General features: G+C 39.5%; 1 long non-coding RNA gene across 1 annotated transcript; it reads right to left on the bottom strand.

The window, feature by feature from the left end:
* Window positions 1–1,780: 1,780 nt before the first annotated feature.
* LOC115609402 lies at window positions 1,781–11,506 on the bottom strand. Its single transcript, XR_003991853.1, has 3 exons — window positions 11,391–11,506; window positions 9,741–9,840; window positions 1,781–1,992 (listed from the first exon to the last, which is right to left on the bottom strand). It is a non-coding gene; the product is annotated as an uncharacterized LOC115609402 (long non-coding RNA).
* Window positions 11,507–13,086: the final 1,580 nt, after the last annotated feature.

Below are 13,086 nucleotides of genomic sequence, written 5' to 3'. Positions count from 1 at the left end.
ACTAAATCTACTGGAGTTAATGGCTTCACCTTGTTAGTGACCTAAGAAAACACAGCCAATTCCTTGATGTGCTTCCATGGCTTGCAAATCTTCTCATCTAAATTATGCATTTTTTGTAATCTCTTGGAATTCTCCAGTCGTTCCTCCTGTTGTGTTTTTTTTCATTGATAGTCATCATTATTATTACAGTATTCCAGATACACCTTTAGTAATGCAAGGGAATTTGTCCTGCTCTAGAAAGTTAGTTTGTGTACTGCCATGTCATAATCTGCTTTCTGTTGTTGCTAGGATGTGTTTAGTATTACTGTTTCCCCCAGCTTTTGGAGATTTTTGTAATAATACCTTGCTCTGCTTTTTTTTTATTTCTAGTTTCTCTTTTGTCCCCTAGATTACTTAAGAGTTTTTTCCTAAACCTCTACCTCTTGTTTTCCCATGTTGGTGGGTTTTTGCAAATATTGAACTCCTGTTAGTGTCCTGGCTAGACAGGATATGGTGTTACAAAAAGGGACATATGACTAGTCCTCGCAGGCTTCCGATGGTACATCTTCCACCTTCCATGTTTTTGTTTGTTCTTTGAGTGTGCACAATGAGTGTTCCTCCAATAAAACTGTTTGGGTTATGTGCTTCAATTGACATGCATTGCTTTAAAAAGAATAATTGTATCAATTCCATTTTCTTCATGCAGTCACTTTGAATTGCTGTCTAAGTATTGTGTGGCAGGATTCTACATAAACTCATATGCTTCTTAATCGGTGTTTTGGTTTCATAATTTCTTCCCCTCCCCCATGCATTTCTTATTGATCCTTTATTTGTTTCATAAAGGTGTTCAGCTCCTAAGTGCTCTCATTCTCCTGTGAAGACGTTTTGGTACTGACGTGTTAGCAGTCAGCTGTATCTGCTCATTTAGGAGCTGCTTGCTTTGCTGTCTTCTGGAATGCTGTCTTTGCTCACACTGCACTGTCAGCTAATGCTGTTCTCTTGTTCCCTTCCTTTTGCAGCTTGTCAGGAGAGCTGTCAGTTTTCTGTACAGGAACAGTATCTGGGCCTTGTATCTAGATTGTAGCTTGATTTATTAACTGCTCTTTCTAATGTCTGTCAAGCTGGGCAAATCTAGCGGTCTCTTGTTCGTTGCATGTACATTTTGCGTAAAAGAAAGTCCTGAAACTGCAACATCAGCTCTTGATCTTCAGTAATAATGAATGCAGCATCACCTTTCCTCATACTGTTATTTCCAGAATTTGGGCAACTATAGGTTTTGGAGGGGTGGGGAAGGAGAAGGAAAGGTGATGGGGAATAGGATGATGGTACGAAAAAGGAATAGAGTAATTCTCTAAATGCTTTTGCCTATTGCCCCCCTCCCAGGTAAATCCCATTATTAGTATGACACCCAGACTGATTAGGCACACTCATGCGGTACCATGGTTTCCAGCTCCCAGAGACAATTTACACTTGGTTGAATGCTGCTCCACCTTGTGTAAGAGTACATGTCCCAGGGCTGAGGAAACACTGGGCAGACCAATACTGCGAGTCCCAGACCAGGCTTAGCCTTCACAAGCCAGAGGTATAAGTGACAACAGTGTCTAAGACACATTGTAAACGAATGGTATCTGGTTAGATTAAGGATTGGATTTTCATATGCTGAATATGGTTGGATACAGTAAATCCTGTGGGGCAGAGTTACTGTCTTAACCTCTACAACAAACTTCACAGTGCTGCATTAATAATTTCAGCTTCTTAGTGTTTTCAGAATATTAAAAGAGTTCTTACTCTACTGCTGGATGGGTGATGGTATTAGAGACGGTACTTCATGCTAAGTCACGGTCTTTTGAAGTGTTTGTGTTATAACTCAGTTGAGCAGCAAACATGCAGTTCTGTAATTAATTTCTCAGGGTCTTTGTTGAAATGAGTAATGTCAACAGGCACAGGGTTTTCTTTTCCTCCTCTCAGTCTAGTCGCAGCGTTCTCGGTGTGATGGCAGGCTCCTTGTTATACCTGGAGACAAATGATTTTACGATTCTGTAAAACAAACAGAGTGCTTGCTACTTTGCACTTTTTTTTTGTGCAGCACAAAGCAGGGTAGGGAGACCATGGTAAGTGTGGGGTTGTGGAGGTGGTTTTTTGTGGGAGGAGTTGAAAGCTTTTGAGACACAGACACACAACAGAAAAAAGAAGCCAGTAGAAATGTTGATTCGGGTAATCAGAATTTACATAAGCACACAAAATATGCTGATGTTTTAAGTGTTAGTGTGGTTTTCAACGTAATACTAATGTCCTAAATATGTCTGAGAAGTGGCCTCCTGCCACCTAAAATTATCTTCCCTATCTGACCAAGAGGGTGGATCGGGCAGTAAATCATCATATATAGAAAAAGCACAGCCTGAAATGTAGTCCTAGCATTACTAGCAGATGACACACTTGAGATCCCAATTCTACAACTGCCATCCCGGACTCTGTAACAAGAACTAACTGCCCTCCTTTGTGTGAGTGTAGCTAGATGACACGACTGCTGAAAGCTCCAGCAATTACAGCTTGGCCAGCTTTCAGATGAATAAAATGCCAGTGTGGGAAGGGTGAAATGTTAGTACCAGCTTTGGATGACTGCCATGATATTTTCCACTACGCTGCAAAGACTCCAGCTTGCTAGAGGAATGCCTTTGTCATCTTCTGCCAGAATCCTTAAATCGATAAACAGACCCAAGTACGTTGGATAATAAAGTGTTGTAGCCTCAAACTAGGCAATCAAGTGTTTAAAAACCTAAATTTCTGTATATGCAGGCTTGTGTAAGGGAAGTTTGTCTGCAGCATAGGATCTGCGAGCTGATAGGAGTGCAAGAATCCCTGAGCTGAGATTCTGTAAATGCCATTAGAAGTGGCTCATAAGCTCTTTTATTGCCATTGATATTCTCGGTTGTCCATCTCTTCGCTTAGTTAAATCCTCGTTCCTGCTGTTGTGGTCACTGTAATTGTAAAATCCCTCTGCTTTGGAAACAAAAGGACAGTTTGTAAAACCTGCTTGGAGGGAGAAGAGAAGGGGGGTTTTAGGCCTCGGCTTCAAATTACATATGGTTGCTGATCTTGTTATTGCTGAGCAGATGCTGGGTATTTCAGATTTGTTGTAAATCTGTTGGAAACAATAAAAGGAGCTCGTTACAGCCCTATAAGGGGGAGGAAAAGGAGAGAGAGGAGAGAGGTTTGTTTCTATGATCTAAATTACTTAAATGTCAAGAAAACTCCTGATGTGTTACGGCCAGAGAGCAATAAAGTTTGGCCTCAGTGGTGACAGCAGTAACGAAGCTGTACATCATAACATTCTTCACATAACTCAGTCTTCCAAAGAGATTCTGTGCCTGTGTGAGAGATACTATAGCCTCTGTAGTACAGGGTGCATGAATCAGCCCAATTAAGATGAGATTAGAAAATAACTTACGTTTCTACACGCAGAACGAATTATGCCAATGTGAACAGGGAAGCAGCTGAATGCTTTGTGGCTGCTTTATAAAGTGGCAGGATCAGGGATTTGCTGCTCTCGCACTTCTGAAAAATCCAGACTGCCATAAAAACCTGTTTCTGCCCATTAGCATAATTTTCATGGTTTCAATACGCAGGTGGTTTAAATTCCATTGAGACAGCTAATGTGATTGGAATAAATAGTCTGAACAAGATCTTGCCATCGGATTTTAAAGGTGTCAGTAGTTGGTGAACTTTATTCATCACTTAATTCACCTTTAGTGTTAGAATTAATCAGTTTAACTACAGGACCTTGAGAATATAACTCAATTTTCATAGATCAGGTCTTCAGCAGGATTTTAGGCAAACGCTGTTGGCATCAGTTTTAGAGGTACCCATGCAAAATATGTTTTTATTTTGTGGGTCCAAAGTATGTATATTTGTTAATGTGTAGCTATGCCAAAATGCATTAAATAAATGTTAGTGCTCAGTAAATATTGTGTTAAGTGGAAATGGAAACCCTGTTGCGTTCATGCCAGTTTGTTGTTGTCAAGCTTTGTGCTTGAGAGATGGTTGATGTTTCTATCAGTGGGAGGAACACGAGGAGTGCCCCAGCATCGCAAGGGAAGTTTGTGTACTGTAGCTACAGCTAGAGGCAGTTTAACTGACTCCATGTTTTTGCTATTCCATTTTGTCCCTTCCCTCAATTTTTATCCCATCTGTGACAGCTCAAATAATGCTCAGTGGGAAACAAAATGATGGCTAATTACTTACCAACCGAGTTCAGAACTACTCTGCTGTAAAACTTCTGTTCCTGCAAATGTGTTTCTAACATTCCAATTACCCTCCTGCTCTGTTCCTTGCCCTTCCTTCCCACCCTGTCCTTCTAAGGATCCGGAGCAAGGGCTGGGCACACTATGGTGGTGACAAGATGCTGTTCTCGAAGGCACAGATGGTTCTTGTCTCTTGCACCTTGAAAGTACTTATAGGGAGGGGTGGCCTCTGCACTCGGGTGCAAAGTGCGTGGGATCCTGGAGTGGAGAAGATAAAGTCAGATGATCAATACTAAAAGTGCACTGTAAGGCAAGAGAATAACAAAAGGAAGAGAGCCCTCAGATCAGAATAGCATTGAATGTGAACACTGCTGTCTCTTATTATTACCTCCAAAGTGGAAAGAACTTAAAATATCTTGTCACTTAAAGCAGCGATGCAGGGATGTGCAGAGGAATCTTGCACATTCAGCCTTCAGATCAGAGAAGATCTCTTCTGTGGTCAAGGCTGAAAAGACATTTGTAGCTCTCTGTATGTCGTGCTCCATTCTTCTACAAGCAAGAAGACAACACTTGTGCTGTTCTGTATCAATCAAGAGTGCACGGTCACCTCTGGTGGAGTGGTGGAATGTGGTTCGAAACCAGTAGCTTTGATAAATAACTTCTATAAGAATTTCTATATTTACAGAAATAATAATATAAATGGTTCCTATGGCGAGGGAAGCCTTAAGTGTGCCAACCTAACCAAGCAGAGACTTTTGCTTCAAAGTGGGACAACATATGCTGTGGTTTATGTACTTAAAATAAGACTGAAGGAGACCCCCTAGATCATCACATCCCACTCGGTCCCATCACAGGCACTACACAAGCTTTGTCAAGCCTTATATTTAGATTCTTTTCCTCCTTTGCTACTGGAAGCCAGTTCCAGGTCCTCACCCTGCTGATAGCTACAAATCCAAATAAAGAGCTTAATCCTAGCCAGTTTATACCCACTTGTTTTTGTGTCAGTGCTGCCTGCTGGCTAAAATCCAGTGAGCATTCTATCTATCTTCAGGAGATCTGCACAGAGAGAAACCTTGGATCAATAGATCAGTGTGCTCCAGGAACCTTCTGCAGTATGCAGGGATGGTAGGAATTGCAGAGCTTTGGTGTATCTCTAACAGTAACTGGTTTTCAGAGGCAGGTCCTAATGCTGCACATCCTTTGGCTCAAGGTTTTGCTGATTTTTGTGGGGATTCTGTTTCAAGACGGTCTGCAATAGTTAGATTTGTATTTTCTCAATGATTATTTGGCTGGTAAGGGCAGCATTTTGTTTTGGTGTGTGTACAAAATCTATATTGCAAAGGGGAAAAAAGAGCTGAGAAAGAGAGAATCTCTAAATTCTCATTTTGGTTGCCTAACAGAACGATCTTTAACAGAATGGGCATTGACATTGAAAGAAAGAAATAATTTATTTTCTTTTTCCAAATCGCTGGTCCTTATAAAAGCAGCTCACTTGTTACTTGACTGTCTCAAAAGATAAAAGTTGTTAGTCATTGGCAGGAAATGTTGCTTGTCTGTCTATCCTGACTGATGGGTCAACTGCAAATACTATTTTTTTCCAATTAGAACCAGAGGAAAAAGGGTGGATTGTTCTTGTCAAAAGTGCTCCAATTTTAAAAGGTGCTCAAGCCTTCCACTGGTAACAGTATTTTTACTTTTTCAGGCAGATAGATAGAAAAATGAGATCAATATCAGCATCCTGGAACTTCATACTTTATTCCTTTACTTTCTAAATTTCAGTTGTCAAGACAACTAGGCAGGCCTCATTACTGATTAAGAAATCTCTAACATTCAGGAGTGCCACAGGAAAAAAGAAAACTGCTCAGTGGATTTGTAATACTGGAACATTTTGTGGGGAATACCCACGAAAGCACTATAATTTAGTGTGTTCTTCTGTCAGTAATCACATTTCTCCTCATCAAATGGAATCTAAAAACCTGTAACTTCGAGAAAACTATTGAAAACTGTCATGTCAGAGTGGATCTAGTAATTGTTTTTAGTAAAGTTTCACAACCGTGCTGTGGAGAGCATTACATACACAAGCATGCAGAAAAGTCATGTCCCTGGGAACTCACACCTGACGTGCTAACTAAAGCCCATTTAACTGAACACAAGGTCAAGCATTATTTATGTAAAAGAATGAAATGCAGAGTGCTGTCATGCACTTGCATGATAAGAGCTTGATAATGGCTTCTGGGCTTTTAGTAGAGGTGCAGTAAACCTGTCATCTGTTTGTAGTCTTGAGTCTAATTTGTTGGAGACAAAAGGAAAAGCAATGTGGATTAATTTGCAGATTTAATAAGGCAACTGTGGAGAGTAACCTCTGTAATTCCTGAACTTGGAAGCATCCCAGAACACTATTCTTCTTCTGTTGGAGATGGGGAAAAGGCATCTTTCACCAAGAAAATCTTATGGTTCCTCTTGTGGGACCTAAAAAGCACTTGTACTTGAGGTTGCAGTGGTTGTGATCTTTCCAGAGTTCTATAGAAGAAATTACTCAGTTTGTCACGATGAGCTTGTTTCTGAACTGCCGGGTTTCTGCTGGAGTTCCTCAAATGCTCTTGGGTCCTCTCCAGGGAAAATGTTGCTGCAGGGTGCAATGCAAACAAAATTCTCCAGTGAAGGATGATGGTCTAAAAATATCACTACACGAACTGATGTAGATAAAAGCGTGCGAAGGCAAAGAAGGATGAGAAGTTGGTGGCAAAAGGAAATGCAAAGCTGAACAAAGTTTGGAGAATCCCTGCCTCACTTAAGAAAGTGAATCCTTAAACCAAACTACATGGTGGCATTGCCTAGTAAAACAAACCAAACAGGTCCTTTGGGAAAGGAGATCAACCTTAAGGAAATATTTGGACTGCCACTTGCTAATTCAAACCATTGGACTTACTCAATGAGTGTAGTCAAGGAGTAAATGATGGGGGTTATTCTTGTTTGCAGGCAGCATGGAAGTTAGTAATGCTAAAGCTGCTGAAAGGGAAGTAGTTTGCCATTTCCTTCCGTGTAATTAGTTCTATCACTGTGTTTCCATTTGTGTTCACTCATTTTTTTCCTTAATAAACCAGTCCTGCTCCATACAGTCTAAGTGCTTGCACATAGGGACGCTGTGCTGAAGGATGGGGATCCAAACACTTAGATTAATTTATCAAGGCAACCTGGAATACTTACAGTCAGCTAGCAGTAGTGCTGAGTCTCCTGATGAGAGTCTGCTCAGAGCATCATGAGTACTGGCTGCTTCCTAAGCTACTTACTGAACTAGTTGGTTGATTTTTTGGGGCTTTTTTTTAGCAGGAAACCTATTGTTTAATTTGTAGAATTGAGTCATAGAAACTATTTCCTGTCTGAATGAAAACAGTGTCCCCGATTATCCCAAATATTGCACAATTTTTCTATTAAAAAGTTTTTACTGAGAATCAAATTCTGAGATTTGGGGTTTTTTCTTTGAAATGCATTTAAAATTGTTAGCTCTGAGTCTCTCATTAAGCGTTTTTGTCCAAATAAAAAGTCCTCAAAAGCTCTGGTAGCCATAGCCAAATGGGACTCTGAATTGCGTTTCCATCTTACAAAAGACAGTTGGAAAGATAACTGTGTGGGAAGTGATACACTGCAGGGAACAGTCATGCCCTGGCAGTGAGGATGGACCAGATGACCTAATTTCTCTTTTCCATTAGAGTTGTCTCTGATTCCCCAGCTAGTCATGCAAGCACATGACTGACAATAAGGATAAAAAAATATGGAAAACATATCTCCCAGCATAACAAATAAATCCTGCTATTCTCGATGCCATCACCTTGCAGGCGCTGATTAACTGAATGCCATATAGTCTTATTTCATTATGTTGGTCTTTTAGATGAAACCTTTAAAACTGACTTGCCATCTGCTCCGCCTGGAACTCAGAACTGCTTTCTCAGCTGCATGAGACATCTGCTTGATGCAGCCAATGGGTGAACATAAGCAAGATTTGTGAGGAACAGCCCAAAGAAGCAGTTGCAGGGGTAATATACTCTATGCTCTGTTTCAATAATATCCCATACGCTCATCTACAAGATTTTGGAAGCACAGCACTGTGATGACTACTTCTACATTATCATACCTTGTACACAAGTGACATGGTTTGCTGTGCCAACTCACACCAAGGTGTGAAATCACTGTCTGCATAGTTGGCTAGACTGCTGTTAAGATGGCTTTTTGCTGCTGTTTGTATATCAGTCATAACTTAGCTGTCATGATCCAAAGGTCTGGGGTTTTTTGCAAGGAAGATATTCTCTGACTATTTGCCAAATTTTTCTTTGCCATAGAATCATAGAATGGTTTGGGTTGGAAAGGACTTTAAGATCATCTAGTTCCAACCCCCTACCATGGGCAGGGACACCTCACCCTAGACCATGTCGCCCAAGGCTCTGTCCAACCTGGCCTTGAACGCTGCCAGGGATGGAGCATTCACGACTTCCTTGGGCAACCCATTCCAGTGCCTCACCACCCTCACTGTAAAGAACTTCTTCCTTATATTGAATCTAAACTTCCTGTTTAAGTTTGAAGCCATTACCCCTTGTCCTACCACTACAGTCCCTAAGGAAGAGTCCCTCCCCAGCATCCTTGGTGCTTCTTGCACTAAGAGATCCTCATCACTTAGTGCTTCTTGCTGATTGACTGCTCTTCCTCAGTCAGGTAGCCTGTGGTCTTCCCATGTCAGATCTTCTCTGGGATATTAAGAATTTTGGAATCAGCATTTAGATTATTATCACTGGATAGGTCTTTGAAATACATGTTATTAACATAACCTCATGCTGCCGAGTTTGCACATGAAGTTTTATTCCTGCTACACGCATGCCTTCTGGATCATTCTCCGTTGAAGTGATTCACGTCACACCTACAAACAAAATTGAATACCAAAGGCCAAAGAATCCTGAATGCAGCATTAAGGTAAGAATGGATTACAAGAATTCAATTAGAAAGATCTAGGTGAAGAGAGGTGAAGGTGTATAAGATGAAAAACGTTAAAAAGCAGAATACATTGACCAATTGTTGTTTTGATGGAAACTATACAAAGCTACCTTATTGTCTGAAAGTGGATGTTTACCCTTGAGATTCCTCACAGCTCTGATCTGCAAATGCTAGATGGATGCTCACCTAGGCAACTGAGACCCAGAAGGAATTTGCCTTTCGGATCCATTTTGGAAGAACTGTTCTCAGTTTATTTCCTTCTCTGTAAGAGAGAGTGGAGTAGAGTGCTTCTTGCTGGAACTTTATGCTGTGTACTTTCCACTACTGCAAAACCCTAGTGTCTCTGCAGTGCCCAATCTCTCCTGACCTCTTCTTGTGGCTATTTTTTGCTTTTTAACAGCTGTGGCTTTCAGTCTTTTTCTGTAGGTATTTTGTGTTACATGTTGTGTTTTATGTTGAAAACCTGTTTTGTAGTCCAGATTTATGGGCTAAATGTTTTGTGGAGCCTTCTGAAGTAGACGCCTATTAAATGCTTACTTGGATGTGAAAGGCTGGACCAGTCCTGTGTTCCTTTAGCACTGCTAATCAGCTCTTTCCTCCTCGTGTGGGCCAAAGGAAGAGCTCTTCACCCTGTCACCTGTGGAGTTAGAGACAAGGACAAGATACAGGGATGTCAATTGTTTTCCATGCTCTGCATTCCTCTTCTTAAAGTATTTTCCTGTGCAGAGCAATCCCAATTTCCAAGACAGATAATGAAGAAAAAAAAAAATCTTCAAGGTCTCTTAATAAATATAAATAAATATATGTGGATTATAAAAATCTTATTGTTAATAAGAAAAATACTGTGATAATGAAGAAAATTTAACATTTAGAAATGAGGAATGTCTGACTACTAAGGGCCCTTTGTGGAAGAAATGACCAAAAATTCAAATTCGTACATTTAACAGCATATTTCCTGTCTGTTGCTACTTGTTTTTTTCCCTTGACTTGTGAAGTTTTTCCATGTTTTCCTTTTCCAAATGGAATAGAGAGATTGGTGCTGTTCAGGCAAACTGCCTTAGAGAACTACCTCATTGAGACAAAAGTAACTAGTAGATGTAGTTTGATGTATTTTTATTTGTTTTTCTTCCTTGTCACTTAGCTTTCATATTCATGTGCATCCACCCACTCCCAAAATTCTTATTAACTATTAGTAATTTGTTTACTTGTTTTCTCATTTCAAAGATATTTGGCTTAAAAACACTACACATTGCTTTTGAACAACGTTGTGGGATGAAATATATCGGTCTGAGCCTTATAAATTACAGCATCCCAAAGGCTATGCTGATTAATACTCGCTGCCAGTGCTGTCTGAGGACTGTCTCATTAAATGGGAATTGCTGCGGTACAAAGCTCCAGTGGCAGCGTGGGCTGTGTGTGCTGACAACCAGCTCCTGCACCAGATACATGCTCTGGGGGATCCCTCTGAGGCCATAGTTGTGTGGTCAATTTAGTCCAACATAAATCCATACTGCCTCCAAAACCTGCTGCTGTCTCATTTATGCTTGTCCCTAGTGGCTGGCATCAGGCACTTTGAAAGCAAAACCAAATATGAAGATGGACACCTTTCACTTATGACTTCCCCAACCATGTGCTGACCCACACACAGCCTGGTTCTGCAACAAGAGAAATGCATGGGAGAAGAGACCAGGAGGACTACCCCTCCTCATGGCAATGCAAATTACGTTGAACTGATGTGGCTACATAACAAAAACCTGAGTACAAGGACTTTTTGAATGCCCCTATTTGTCAGACTCAAGGCAGGTTTATTTGTCTAGTTTGCACCGGATTCTGGATCTGGTCTCGTAATGTTTATTGTTGCCTTAAAGTAAGCGATACTGGATTCACACTCATTAGGGCTGCATGATAAAAGTCTCTTTAGGAATAATACTTTCCAGTACTGAAAGCTCCCAAGACTCAAAAGTAAATTGCACAAACAGAAGAGTTGTATCTAAAATACAAAAATTATGATCTTCACTTCGGTATCCTTAGCAGAACCATCAATCCAAAATGCCACCCTGGAAGAACATAGGCATAGTAAGCAAACATGTGTCTTACTACAATTTTCATGTATTCTGTTTGATCCAATTTCTTCCTACCTTCGCAGTCAGGTTTAGGGGTAAAGACAAACCTTGTTTTCAGTCTTACCGTGCTTTATTGTGTGGGAGGCTGTTTCTGTAGTGTTCCAGAATGAAACGTCCTGGTACTGATGCCTGTAATCACGGAAATGGGAAAATATGGGATTAATACAACAAACAAGATGATCTGATAATTATCCACAGAAAATTAGTTCACTAAAAAAGCTTAACTGATTAAAATGAAACAATCTATTAATTCCAATTGCGAAGCCAAGAATATTTGGAATACCCACTTTAAGATTATAATCTAAAAGATGCACCACACTCATGGGAAGTAAAAGGGTAGGAAAATAATAAGTAGTATGCCAACTAGTTTCAGTTGTGCTGGTGTGTGTATAGTGAAATATTTATTTATAGATACTATATTATATTGTATATACATTTTATATGTATTTGTGTATACATATATTTATTTATGAGACCATGTCTGCTTGCAGAAGACTGACTCATTTCATTTTGGAAATTCGTTATAATCAGATGGTAACAAGTTTTGGTTACTAAGGACCTAGGCTGAATCCATGCCAGTAACTACACATCATCAGCTGTAAGTTTGTAAGTTTTGCGTAACTCACATTTCTGGACTCAAATAGGGACAGAAAAATGTTGTTAAAGTTAAAATTTTGCACCAAATACATTACTTTGAATACGGCATCTTAAGTGAAGACTATTTAGAAACCACATTTGACACAGTAATTACTAGTCATGTTGTCTGGACAAACAGAAATAAAAGAATAAATACTCAAAGATATATATAAGTCCTATTTTCTGTATGTTCTTGTAGACTCACATAAGAATAGCCAGTTAAATACCTATTCTTTAAGTAAATTTAACTTTTCAAATAGCAGTAGAGCATTTTTTAAGTCCTAGGAAATACTAGAGGCTTGCACAGTAAAAATAACAATGTAAAAATCTAATAAATACATACAATATAAAAACCTGCTGAGGTTTACTTAGAATCATATATGCAGTATCTCTGCATTAATTGGAGCAAGACAAGTAATATACATACAAAGATCTTACAAGAACATCTCCTCTCACTTAAACTGTTTCTCTATGTTGCACAAATTGCACATGCATTTATAAAATACAGCCCTTGGTTTAGGTTTTTACACTTTACTGATGATAACTCTTTGTAGCTTAACATCACACCTGCACTGCTCTTATCATTAGCAATATTGTCAGACACTAATGGGGCAAATATTTTAATAAAAGCAGCCTAATTTCACTAATGCTTTAGAGCAATAAAATAATTTAAAATAATTAAATCAAAATTTAGGGCATTAATCATTAAGGAAATCACCTGGTTCAACTCTCAGAGCAGGTCCAACTTCAAAGTTACAGGTTCCTCAGAGCCTTGTCTTTGAAACACACTTAATGCTAAATAGTCCTAATACGCTACATAGCATTAATAACATTAACATAATCAGTTGTTCTCAGTAATCCACTAACAGACACATTAGGCTTATCCTGTGTTAAAACTCAGCCATTGTACTTATTTCATCTTACATAAACAGCAATTCAGCTGGTTTTCTCTCTTAACTGCTTTTACTTCTATATTATCATTTTTATTTTAGACCTCTTATTGCAAAAAGCCATTAAGTACAAATATGCTTGTACAGTCAGTGGTGGTGGTTTTGTTTTTGGTGAACTATCACTGCATTCTGAAGAGCAGGGATTTACACTGCTATTACTCAGATCCTAATAAA

The sequence above is a fragment of the Strigops habroptila genome, chromosome 6 (genome assembly GCF_004027225.2).
Source record: "Strigops habroptila isolate Jane chromosome 6, bStrHab1.2.pri, whole genome shotgun sequence".
NCBI lineage: Eukaryota > Metazoa > Chordata > Aves > Psittaciformes > Psittacidae > Strigops > Strigops habroptila.
Note: the sequence above shows the minus strand (reverse complement) of the source record. Positions and strands in the feature narration are given on the sequence as shown.